We start from the raw sequence: 12953 nt of genomic DNA, 5'->3' as shown, positions 1-12953 counted from the left end.
TCATTGTTGATATGGGTCTATTTTCATTCTTCTACAGGTTGACATCCAGTTGTACCAGCACCATTTGTTGAAGATGCTTTCTTTCTTCCATTGTATACTTTTAGCTTCTTTATCGAAAATGAGGTGATCATAGGTTTGTGGGTTAAAATCCGGGTCTTCTATACGATTCCATTGGTCGACTTCTCTGTTTTTATGCCAGTACCATGCTGTTTTCATTACTGTAGCTCTGTAATAGAGTTTGAAGTCAGGGATGGTAATGCCTCCAGATGATCCTTTATTGTATAGGATTGTTTTGGCTATCCTGGGTTTTTTGTTTTTCCATATAAAGTTGATTATTGTCCTCTCCAGATCTGTGAAGAATGAGAATGCTCAATAGGATTGTCACTTTGGAAATACATTGTCAGTTTTTTAAAATACTAAACAAATCTTGTTCATACAATCTCATAATCATGTTACTTGTTCTTTACTCCACTAAAATGAATACTTTTGTTTTGTAATATGCTGTAATGCATACAAATATATTATTTTTATTAATAGTTATCAAAGCCTAGAGCAGCACATTTGCCATTTAATAGGTGATGCAAAAGCAGAATATGTTTCATAGATGCAATGACCTACATACAATACAATGTTAAAAGGGTCTAAGCTAAAAAGCCATGTGAAGTCATTGATGAGTCATAGAGGCATATGGTTAATTTAAACAAACTGGCATGAATAAGAAGTATTTTACACAATTGCATTTACATTTCATACTATAACAGAAAGCATAGAGAAGGTGAACACAACAATGGCTAACAATTTAATGTAGAGAAAGTTTGTATAAATGGCAAAAATAGAATTTGGGTTAGTGAATATACTTTGTATGATTTTGTACAAATAACATTGTTAATATGTAAATTGATGGCTCATAATATATAATATTGTACTAAATTAATTTTCAAAGCATAATAGGTCATGACAGTATAAGATAGAATATAATAAACAAAAATAATATAATTGTATGACAAATATAAGAATAAACTCTACACTGCAGATTTGGGGATAGAAGCAAAATTATGCAAACTTAAGCAAATTTGGGAAATGGTGGGATTTTTTAAGACTGAAAGAAGAGGGAAGTTTATATAATATTTTCTTTCCTTTGGCAAAGTTGTGTCATATGTGACACAGTTGAACAGTTCTGAAACTGTGCCCACATATAATTAGATAAATTTGTAGAGGATCATGAAAACACATCTTCCACCACTGAAACATCTACTTAGAACTCTAAGCAGAACAGTCAACTGATCCAAGTCATAGATGTTTCAATGGGATATAACACTATGATCTCAGGTTCATTTTTTTTTTGATTTTTCGAGACAGGGTTTCTCCATAGCTTTTGGTTCCTGTCCTGGAACTAGCTCTTGTAGACCAGGCTGGCCTCGAACTCACAGAGATCCGCCTGCCTCTGCCTCCCGAGTGCATTTTTTATTGAAATACAGATAATAGTATAAATATTTTGTCTATATATACATGAGTTATTTTACACATGTTTCTTTGCTCTAAATAGTGGGGCACACCTGGAAACTATAATATAATAGCATAACTGAGATCATCCCAGGACTAAATCTTTATTTCTAATTCCATTCTACAATCAGTAGACTGGGACTTCATGTAGAAATGCTTAGTTTGAAGACTAGGGAGACACGTGTCCAATAAAAACCTGGAGTTTCTTTGAAATCTAGAAACTTAGAAAGTTTTGGATGTTGTGGTATAAGCAAGACAGAAGATTAATGGGAAGGAATATGGTTCTGAGGGAAAACTACATAGAGACTTTTAGGTCAGGCTTAACACTATATGAAACCCATCAAAAAGAACAAGAAGTTATCTGGTTAAAATTAAAACCCATACCCATAATTGTGAGAAGCTAACAGCATTCCCACTAAGATCAGAAACAAGGTAACTTGTCTCTTTCTCACCAGGAAATCCTAACTAACCCAAGGAAACAAAATATGAAAACAAAATTACAATGATTCAAAAGAGAAAGAGTAAAACTTTTTTATATGGCATTATTTTCTACCTAGAAAACTCAAAAAAGCAGATTATAAAGCAGAAACATAAGCAATTATAGTAAAATGTGCATAATAGAATACAGAGGGAATAGATTCCAATATGTTACTGTGAACTGACAGTGAATTAATAGAATTTGAGATTTAAGACAATATACTGTGGACATTAGAATGTCCCCAACTGGAACTATGGGTGTTTTTCTAACAAAATGGAGGAAAATACTGAGAAAAACATAAAATTCCACTGAAAAATGATTGAAGAACCTAATTAAATAGACAGTTTTCATATCCAGAGAACACCAATACAAAAAAGGCTACAAAATAGATGAGGAGAGTTATGTGACATTCTGATCAAAGTAAATTTATGACATAAATAAAAAATGTCAATGTTGGCAAGAGTTAGGTCTGGAAGAGATGACTGAGTAGAGTACAGGGAACTTAGAGAGCTGAATATTTTCTCTACATGATTCTGTATTAAGAGATTTATATTTATGCAATATGCCCAAACCATGCAATGTCCAATACTGATAGGGAAATCTTCATGCCAGCTATGAACACTGGCTAATCCACTGACAAATATAACCTACTGGTGGAATACTGATGTGAGGGAAGGCTATGTACATGTGGAATAATATGTTCCATGAATGTATTTATACCTTCTTCTTATTGCTATTGGGAACAAAACTCTATTCAAAACCAGCAAAGACTTTAAATAAGACACAATTCACAATGGATGATTTTAAAAGGGCAGTGCTGCCAATAAAAGACCCTCCAAGAGAAATTGCATAAAATCAATATCTATTCATTCTTGATATTACTTACATGCATGCAATGACCAGCTATGCGTCCTTGACTGAAATGAATAAGTAGCAGGCTTATTCATAAATAAATGGTAAAGAATGGTAAACATAAACAAAAAATAAATCAGTACCCGAGAGAATATAAATTTCAATAACTTAAAAATAATCCACTCTCAAATTGTCGGTATGTATTTTTACTCCTTAAGTTTAGCCTGTATGTTGTGCCAGCTTTCAAAAGATCAGAATATGAAAAATAATAAAGGAAAGCCACCAAATAATCAAATACATCCAACCACAATTCAATCATCCAGGTTTAGCATTAAAGTCATTTTAGTGATGGCAGTGTGGTACATTCATAAGTAATGGGTGTGGCATTTTAGTTGTGTGGTCTTTTTCCACAAAATTCCTAGACCAATAGGACTAATCATAGGAGAAACCACATACATTTTCCCATTAAGGAACATTTCATGCAATACCAGATTGATAGTGCTTAAATTTAACAAGGTCTTCAAAAGAAGTCCAGACTGAGACACCATCAGTCAGGAATATCCTGAGAAAACTATTAAAAAAATATACAGTGATATCCTGCATAGCATTCTGGGTGAAAAGCATGACAAGCAAAAATAAACCATATCCTGGAATTGTTAATCATAATATATCAATGATATATCATTAAATGTCGCCAGTGCACAGCAGTAATATAAGATGTGCATGAAGAGGGAATTGTCTATGGGAGATCTTGGAATTCCATTCTCTTTATAGTTTTCCCGGACCTTCAAGACTGTTCTAAAGTAAATATTTCTAAAAAGATTAGTTGATTAGTTCTCAAAGCTAACAAGGTTGGTATATATTTGATGATACATTTGTGAATTAATCTGAGATTTAAAAAGCTAAACAAAATATTTTCTACTATGGGACAGGTGGACGGAAAGAGATCATGTTGCATAACTAAAGTTCTGTTTGTAGTTCAAAAAACATTTATCTGACTGGTGGCATATTCTGCCCATTCTTGTATCCCATCATTATAGAAGTAGGAATCTTATTATCTATTGCCAATTAATCATCCTGGTAGGAAATAGACACCATAATCCATTAGTGTGATGAGGATTTGCTTAGCACTTCAGAAGTCAGCATGGTAAATGCATTGTTTTGCTGCATTGCTTTGAGGAAATGTCATTTAGCTTTCACTATCATTATTACTGCAAACATGCCTTGTTTGATTTTGTTGATCATTTACTTTTTATGATATTAGTGGTTATTAGTTGTCTTAAAGAGGACATAAAATAGATTTTGACAGACATATAATTTAAGAAAGAAAAAATACACGAAAGCAAGGTAGTAAAATCTCTGAAGAGAACCATGTTAACTTGATTTAAGATGTGAAAAGATTCTATGCTATAGATATCAAACATCTTAGATAATACAATTATCAATATTCACTTGGTGCATTTATGTTTGCTTTTTATTTCAAATTTAGTTTGCCATTAGCTTTGAAATACATATTTAGTAATACACATACACTTATATGTATAATTGCTTTTGACTTTCCTGACTGTATTATTGGTTTGAGCACTTTATAGTCATTCTTTATTTTTATAGAAATGTTCAAGATGCTGTAGTTATTAGTTTAGCAAGATGGAATGTTAGATTTTTCCATTGTCACTCTTATACTTAGAAGTACAGGGCACATGAAGGTTTTATAATAAACTGTATTTAAGATGCTTCCTGCTTCATTTAAAGGTAAGAGAAAAAAATATTCTTAGTCTTGTCTATGAATTATATATATATCCTTTCTAAATTTTGTCAACCATTAACTGAAATACACATCTAAATACATACTTATATACATGCATGTTTATATAAGACATATGTACATATATACAGGAACACACATATTATCATATACACAGGTACACACATATTATTATATACTTGTTAGGTACCTTACTTTCTATTCTTTTATATCACTGATTTGGACTCAAAAATAGGAAATATTAATCATAGAAAACATATTTTTAATTATGTACATATACATAGGAATCCTACAAATGTATCAGACATAAAGAAAGCCAAGATGTTTAAAGTTGAGGTATCACCCAAGTTCAAGAAAGGAATAGATTTGCGTGATTTTAGTAGTGGGGGAGAGGAGATAAAGTAAGCGAGTAGGTAGGAGAGCTGATATTGAGGTTGTTTTGCTGTGTGCACATCAATTAGACAATAAGATTGCCTAACAGGGTGTGGAGAGATGGCTCAGAGTTTAATATCAGTGACTGCTCTTCCTGAGTTCAGTTTCCAGCAATCACATGGTAGCTCACAGCCATATCTAATGGAATCTTTCCCGCTTTAGGCATAGAAGCATACATGCAGTTAGAACACTGTATACATAATAAATGAAGTCTTTATTTAAAAAAAAACAAAGAAAACAACAAACACACAAAAAATGTTCTTCTAAGTTCTTTATATAAAAGAGATTGCCTAACAGTAGTAGAAATAGCCAGGTTTACTAATGAAATTCCCTTTATAAATGTCAACATTTTACAAAGAGAAAGCACTGTGCTTTTGAGAGTGGAGGGAAACATTCTTTGAGGTAGCATATTGCAGTGTCATAAGGCAGTGTCATTTCATTATGTGTAGCATTTGTAAGACATCCTGCTATGTACAAAGGTGATAAGTGACATGTAACATTGAAAAAGAACCAAACTCATGGAAACCCATGAACTCTGAACAGAGAGCTGTGGCGCCTCCCTGTGACCAAACTAGGCCCTGCATATGTGGGAGATAATTTTGTTTTTAAAGTATAACCCCTTGGGGTTATATCCCACTTATAAATGGAAATATTTTATTGCTGCATTCAGAGCAACATCAGTGGGTAAATATGTATATAATTTAATGACATAAAACCATAAGACTTTCAAAGATATTGTGATTATTTTTGTGATTATAACAACTCAATATAAAAGACACATCTGTTGTTTCTAATTATACCTGTTCTTGAACATTTTCATCATGCTAATTTCAGTTGCTGTGTTGACATAATTGAATTTGCCTTTCCTTTCGTATCATTTTTGTTTGAGCACACTACCTGAGGTTTCTGCCCATAGGGAACAATGTAATGAGATGATTTAAAGATATAGCATACAACCAAAGCTCATTTTCATTTTTTTCCCTGTCACATTTCTCATTACTTTCTCCAGAGTCAAAACTATTTTATCCTCTCCAGCTGGATATTATTGGGAAAAGAACAGAGATTAAACTGCAACATAAATACATTCACATAGAGTAACTTTTGCAATAAATTAAAGCTGAAAAAACAATATAATTACCAGGAAATATTTTTCTTATTAGTTCCTATAGTTTAGGCAAACTCTTTATTTCATTTTGGAAAATTGAGTCAGTGCTTGTAACATTCATATGATCTGTCAACACATTCAGTTGTGAATTAGTCTGTAATCTAGTGGAGGAGACACATCCTAGCATATGTAAGACAAGTAATACTGTAATTATTTGACTATACATTATACAAGGTCAGTCACTATTATTCTTTCATAAAATGATAGAGACTACATAAGTGACAAAATCTTAAGAAAGGTACAGAATCACATATACATTTTAAAATGAGGAAAATTAGGACATAACCAAAGGAGTAACAAGTATATGTTAAACAATGAATTTCATAAACATGGGCACATAAATGATTAAGAAACTGGACAGAACCTCACATTCTTGTGTTCAAAATTAAAAATCAGCAATAATGGCAAATTTAATAATATTCCACAGCTCAGCATTTGGACCTGAGATGACCATAAGTGAAGACTGGTTATAATGCAAAATAAGTGTAATTATGAAAAAGTTAAACAAATACACATTATATTGTCCTAGTATAAATGTAAAGTTCGTATAAAGCATGAAGCAGGAGGAACTAGTCAGCACATGAAGGAGAATTTATCTTCTGAAATCTTGGATCTTGTTGTGACTTTATAGATGCCTGGATCCTTTCATTTCACAATTACTTAGGAGGGTGAATGTATAGCCTTTGGTAGGTACTCAAAGTTCTAGTCACCTGTGCAGGTTTCGGCTTCTCTTGAAACAGATTTGATACATTATAGAAGCAGAATCTTTGACTCCAGTATTATAGTTGACTGCCAGAGAATGATAAACTATCTTCCAGGCGAGCAACTGGTTAAAGTTGTTGAGAATAGGTTTCTATAGTTAATTTATACAAACAGTTCATGTTCTGTTTTATGAGTTAGCATATCAGGAAGAAGTTGTCAGAACACTTAGCAATGACGATAATTGTCTTCCTCCTATCAATAACCCTGTGTTTAAAAAGAATGCAGAAATCTGAAGTACATTATGATGTCAACTCAACACTGCTTCAAGACAATTTACTTAAACAATACTGATTATTCTATTTGCAATGAATATCTTTGGAATTATGGTACAAACGCATATCCTTATGGAATAAGAGATGTATTGCCTAAATACTGGTAAATGCTTCAGAGTTGTTTTCTAAGGTAGAAGGCTACATTACCTGGTATGTGAAGCCAGGTCATACTTCTTTCCACATCACTATCATACAAGGATCGACAAGAAAGGGATGAAGTTCTTTTTGCCTCTGCTTTATAGTAACTTGAAAGCATCACAAGTGTAGAAGCCTTTGCTTGTGTCAGCAGTATTTTCTAATGTCAATTAGAGAGCAGCCTCTACACCTGGTGCTCTATTTTTACTTCATTAACTACCATCTAAGTGTTTCTATGCTAGAGTTATGCCTTAAGATAATATTCTCTCCCATCCCGCCTTATAATATTATATGCAAAGCTTTATTTTTGTGGATGCATATGAATTTTATAATAATTATTTTTATTTCAGTGAATTGTGAATTGGGAGTTTAATGGGGTTGCATTGAATCTGTAAATAGCTTTTGGTAGAATGATCATGTTCACAATATTAATTTACTATCTATGAGCATGAAAAGTGTTTCTGATTTCTGGTGTGTTTTCTATCTGTTCAGAGAGTTAAGTTTCTTTGTAAAAGTTTGTTGTCACCTTGTTTGGGTTTATTCCGAGATAATTTATTTTCTTTGAGTCTATTATGAATGGGAGTGTTTCTTTGGATTTGCCTCTCTGTATGCTGGCTGTTGTTCTTTAGAAAAGCTATATATGCCTGCAAGTTGATTCTGTACGCTACCATTTTGCTGAAATTATTATTTAATAAGATTCTCATTAAATGATTATAATATTTTGGCATTCAGATAATAAGATAGGTAATGATAAATAGCTACTTAACACAGATTTTTGGGAAAGCTTTGACGAGAAATAGTCAAGGGGATTAAACTAATGTTAAAGGATTAACCATGCCAAAGTCTGGAAAAAGTAAATTTTAAGGAGAAAGACTGTGTGTCACATTTCCAGAGATGTAGATGACTTTGACTTATTGAAGAATAGAGAGAAAAAAAATCAGTGTTACTGGAGCAACAAAGTTATATACTTTTGCATCTCATTTCCTAAAATTTAGCCTTACAAGGAGATAAGTAGGTTAGATTTCAAAATATATATTTATGTTCATATATGCATACAGTAGCAATGAAAAAGAGACAAGGAATTTGAAAGAGAGCAATGAATAATACATGGGAGGATTTGAAAGGAGGAAAAGAAAGGGAGAAATGTTGTAACTATTATAACCTCAAAATTATTTGTACAGATAGTATATTGGGTGTTGCCTGAGCAATATGTTGTGATAGCTTCTATGGAATTTTTTTTGTAAATGAGTAAAACAAGGAAGCAAAAACCAGAGTTACATTTCCAAAAGGCACGTGGACATAGAAATTTAGAAGCTCAAGAAAAAATTGGGATGGCAAATATATATTTTAGAATAATGCAGAGTTGAAATTATCTACAATACATATTATATAAGATTTCTTAGGCAGAAGAATTAACATTAATGAGCAAAGTAGGAGGAAGAAAAGTAACTTTCAGAAAAGACTAAAATGGGTTTTTGAAGGAAGGCTGCAGAGTACAGTAATAAGGGATACTGAAAGAACAAGAAATGTGAATGTTTGTACATCTTTAACATTTTAAGTAACAGTGATTTACATAGCACTGAGAAAAGATCCAGTGAATCTGGATGTTATACCAGAAAATAAACTTTTGTTGGATTAATCTCTCCAATTGCTATCAATCTAATTAAAGAGAATGGGGAGCTTAATAATAAATTATGTTATGCACCTTCTCCAATCCTTAATTGGATAGTAAATTCTACTGGTCATGAATCACTGAAATGGTGTCTCTTTGCTGTGTCTTTAGTGGTCTCTCTCTCTCTCTCTCTCTCTCTCTCTCTCTCTCTCTCTCTCTCTCTCTCTCTTCATATAATACTTTAAATCTACTCCTGTAGATTAAATTACCATCTTTGTATTGTCTTTCTTTCATCACTTTAGGGAAAACAGCACAGTGTATTACTCGGAACTCCAAACTCCTCACACGGTTTTTGTGTAGTAGAATTCTAACTTGTGTTCCTGTACCTGTTTTCACTACAGCAACATAAAAACATAATGTCTGCACCACTTCTTCTCGTGAGGAGCACATGAATCAATACATAAAGTACTGAGGATTAGTGTTGGTGTAATGCATGAACTGCCACATCATCCCCGGTTAGTAAATTTCCTACAGGTTAATCCAGGATTTGTGTCCATGAACTCATTTCTTACTGTCAGGGACTGAGCTGGTCCTTCGCTTTGCTATCTCTGTGTTTTCATTTGTATTCTGCTTTGTCCTGCTGCGTCCCTTTCACAGCTGTCTCTCTCACGATAGTCAGTTTCTTTGGAGGCATTTCTACATTACTATTTTACCGCTTGAGTCTGCAGAGAACAACATTTAACTAATTTCTTGTTTATGTGATTTTTTAGCATTTATGAATATATGTGCAATCTGTTTTATATAAAATATATTTGCATCTGAATATAATTTGCATCATTTGTATTTTTTTATTTATAACTAAATAATCATTTGCAATACCTTTAGATTTATTTATGAAGTCCTCTGGGTCTTCTATTCTTCCCCACAAAATAAGCGAGTCTTTTGGCAATAAAATTCAAATGCATAAACAAATTTAATGCTAGCTTTGAACAAGGATCTACTGCCAGGACTTGATCGCTTCAATATTGCTATTAGTGCCTGGCTAATGAATCTTCAAGTAAAATTAGCTAAAACATTCTAGATTGCTTAAAGACTGAGAAATAATTTCTGGAGAGAGATTTGGAAACACAGTAGAAAATAAAAATGAGACCAAACCTCTCTAGAAAAAGACAAGTCAGGCTGTGATTCTTGAGCAGAGGCACTCATACAATGAACTCATCTTTTGTTGAAAGTAGAAAAGCATTTTCTTAAAAGTATTTGATACTATCAGTTCTTATTAGAATTCTTATTCAATTTGCTCTGCACTATTTATTTGCACTTATATGTGTGTATTTAAAATTTTGCCAACAAGATAAACATAAGTGTGTGTGTATGGTTTTATTGTAAAAATTTCAATTACCTGTGGGTATATTGACAAATGTTTTTATGGTGTTGTTAGGAATTAGTGTTTGGAGATTCCTGCAGTAATTATGACTTCATTAGCACTGAGTAGTTAGGTTTCTAGCATCACACATGACCTTCTTCTTGTAAAGCAGATCTTAAGTCCAATTAGAGAGCTGTGGGATCCCACCAAGGAAACTTCTCTTTGCAACAGATGGAGACCACTACAGATAATCAATTAAAGGGCCGAGCTGTGGAGCTAAGTTTCAGTGAATACATCTGCGAAATACTCCTGCATGTAAGGCTCGGAGAACATCACTGGAGAGAGTGCCAAAGGTTTGTAAGAGTCAGAAGGTTGGGAATCTGCTGTGAAAATGTCTCCTAATAATGTCAGAAGCTAAACCCACAGAGACTCACTAATATGTTGCTCAAATATGAGCTGAACAAGCACAGAAATGGACATCCTTAAAAGGACCATAGAAAGCCCACAAGACCTCAACCCTACCCCAAAACTATTGACAACTGAGGAATGCTGGGAAAGGGAAAAATGCTCTTTCGAGGGAGGAACACAGCAATTGATTGTCCAGTCCCAAATTGTCAGTCCTATAGAAATACACATAACTAACAGTACACAGACTGCCCAGTTTATGTTTAGAAATATATACACATTCATAATACATAAGTATGTATGTACAAATATACACCATATATATGTGTGTGTGTGTGTATGTACATATATGTATGTAAATAATAAAAAAGAGGCCATGAGTTTGCTGGACAGCAGGGAAAGACATATGGAGGGTTTGGACTGAGGAAATAAAAATGAAAAAATTGTATTTATAATCCCAGAATTATAAAAAGGTCTACAAGATATATAAATTACACATTATCTGTCATTGTTTTTTAATTGCTTTGGAAGTAAAAATATATATGTACAACTATTTTTATTTATTTCATTTAAAATTAACAAATAGCATATAAAATGAATAAGAAAATAGTATTTGATAATCATATTAAAGTAAACGGGTATAGTGAACAATAAAGGAATTATTTTTTTCTTCAACTCAAATAAAAAGTGAGTTTATGAATTTGTTCATGTTTCTATAATATTGGAACAAGAACACTTTATTATGACTGACAGTTGCTCAGCCGTGTATTACCTGCATAAAAACCATGCGTCATACTTCACCTCTTTTCAGAGCCCGCTAGACATCTCAGACAGTAGCTGTTTGTTCTTTGTTCCGTAACTGAAATTTATTGTTACATATGCAATGGATATTTATGGGACATATGCAGCTTCATGTTAGATGCCCACATATTTCCTATTTTCTACAGCTCATTCAAATATTTAAAACTGGCAAAAAGTTTTTCAAAAGAAGAGGCATAATAATATCAGCATTTGGAAATGACTTGTTGCATGATATATAATAATTTTTTAATAACCCTGCATTTTCAGAAATGTGTAAGGGTTTGTTTTATATGACTCAGGAGTATGCATATTGATCCTTTGATTTTCCCCAGATGATTTTGTAAACATGATTAAAGATTCATTAGTAATAAGTACCCAATATATACATTTTGTTTGTCTTTCAGTATTTTTCATATTATATCTTCGCCACACAGCTATGAAATAATTAACTGTCATCGTTAGTCTCTGACCTTTGACTTCTACAGACATGGTATCATAGAATTTAATTCGAATAACCCACACCATGGGTATTCATTTCTCTCACCTAAGCCTCAAGGTGGCTTCTTCAATTTGTACACTTATTTTGGTATCCATTCTGTCCTACACAAACAGAGAAGATTATTATCACAGCTGGCCTAAAAGGGAAATATAACGCAATGAGAGTATTCATTAAAATCCCTGTTGTAAAACAGCATTAGATGTTTGTTTACCTAGTTGCTTACTATTAATTATAAGCCTTGGTGTTTCTGGATGTGTATATATATATATTCTGGATATATATATTTCTATCTTATAGAAAATAACTCCAAATGTGATTTTTCTGATATATAATAATAATTTAGTTTCTTATTATAGCTACTTCTTCAATATATTTCATTTTTTAGTGTTCTTGATTCAACATTGTTTCTAGTCAACATTTTGAATATATTTGATAGATATGTATATCATTCATTTGAGAAAAAAGATGACGTTTTTCTGATCTCTGTGCATCTCGTGAGGTTGACTGTCTTTATTCACTTATTTACATTTTTTTAACTGTCTCATTCAGTATCTACTTTAGTGTGCTTGAAATATTTCAGTACCAGACCAGGATGAATCTTCTAGGGTAAAGCTACTTGAGTAAGATTTTTTGAGTGGCTCTTTACATCAGAAAGTGTACTTAGCTGACACTGTAGTCAGACTTTCCTTTGGACTCCAAGCTCACAAATAATGATATGGAGACTCCTTATTAATTATGAAATCTTTGCCTTGGCTTAGGTTTTTCCCATTCAGTTCTTAAAACTTAAATTAATCCATTTTTATTAATCTATTTATTAATCTTTCACGTGGTTCTATTATCTCTCCTCCGTGCCATGTGTCCAACTTCTTCAGTATCTCTGTGGTGTCTTCCTCTTGCCTAGATTCATCC

The sequence above is a fragment of the Microtus pennsylvanicus genome, chromosome 12 (assembly GCF_037038515.1).
Source record: "Microtus pennsylvanicus isolate mMicPen1 chromosome 12, mMicPen1.hap1, whole genome shotgun sequence".
Lineage (NCBI taxonomy): Eukaryota > Metazoa > Chordata > Mammalia > Rodentia > Cricetidae > Microtus > Microtus pennsylvanicus.
The sequence above is the reverse complement of the archived record's forward strand: the minus strand, read 5'-3'. Positions refer to the sequence as shown.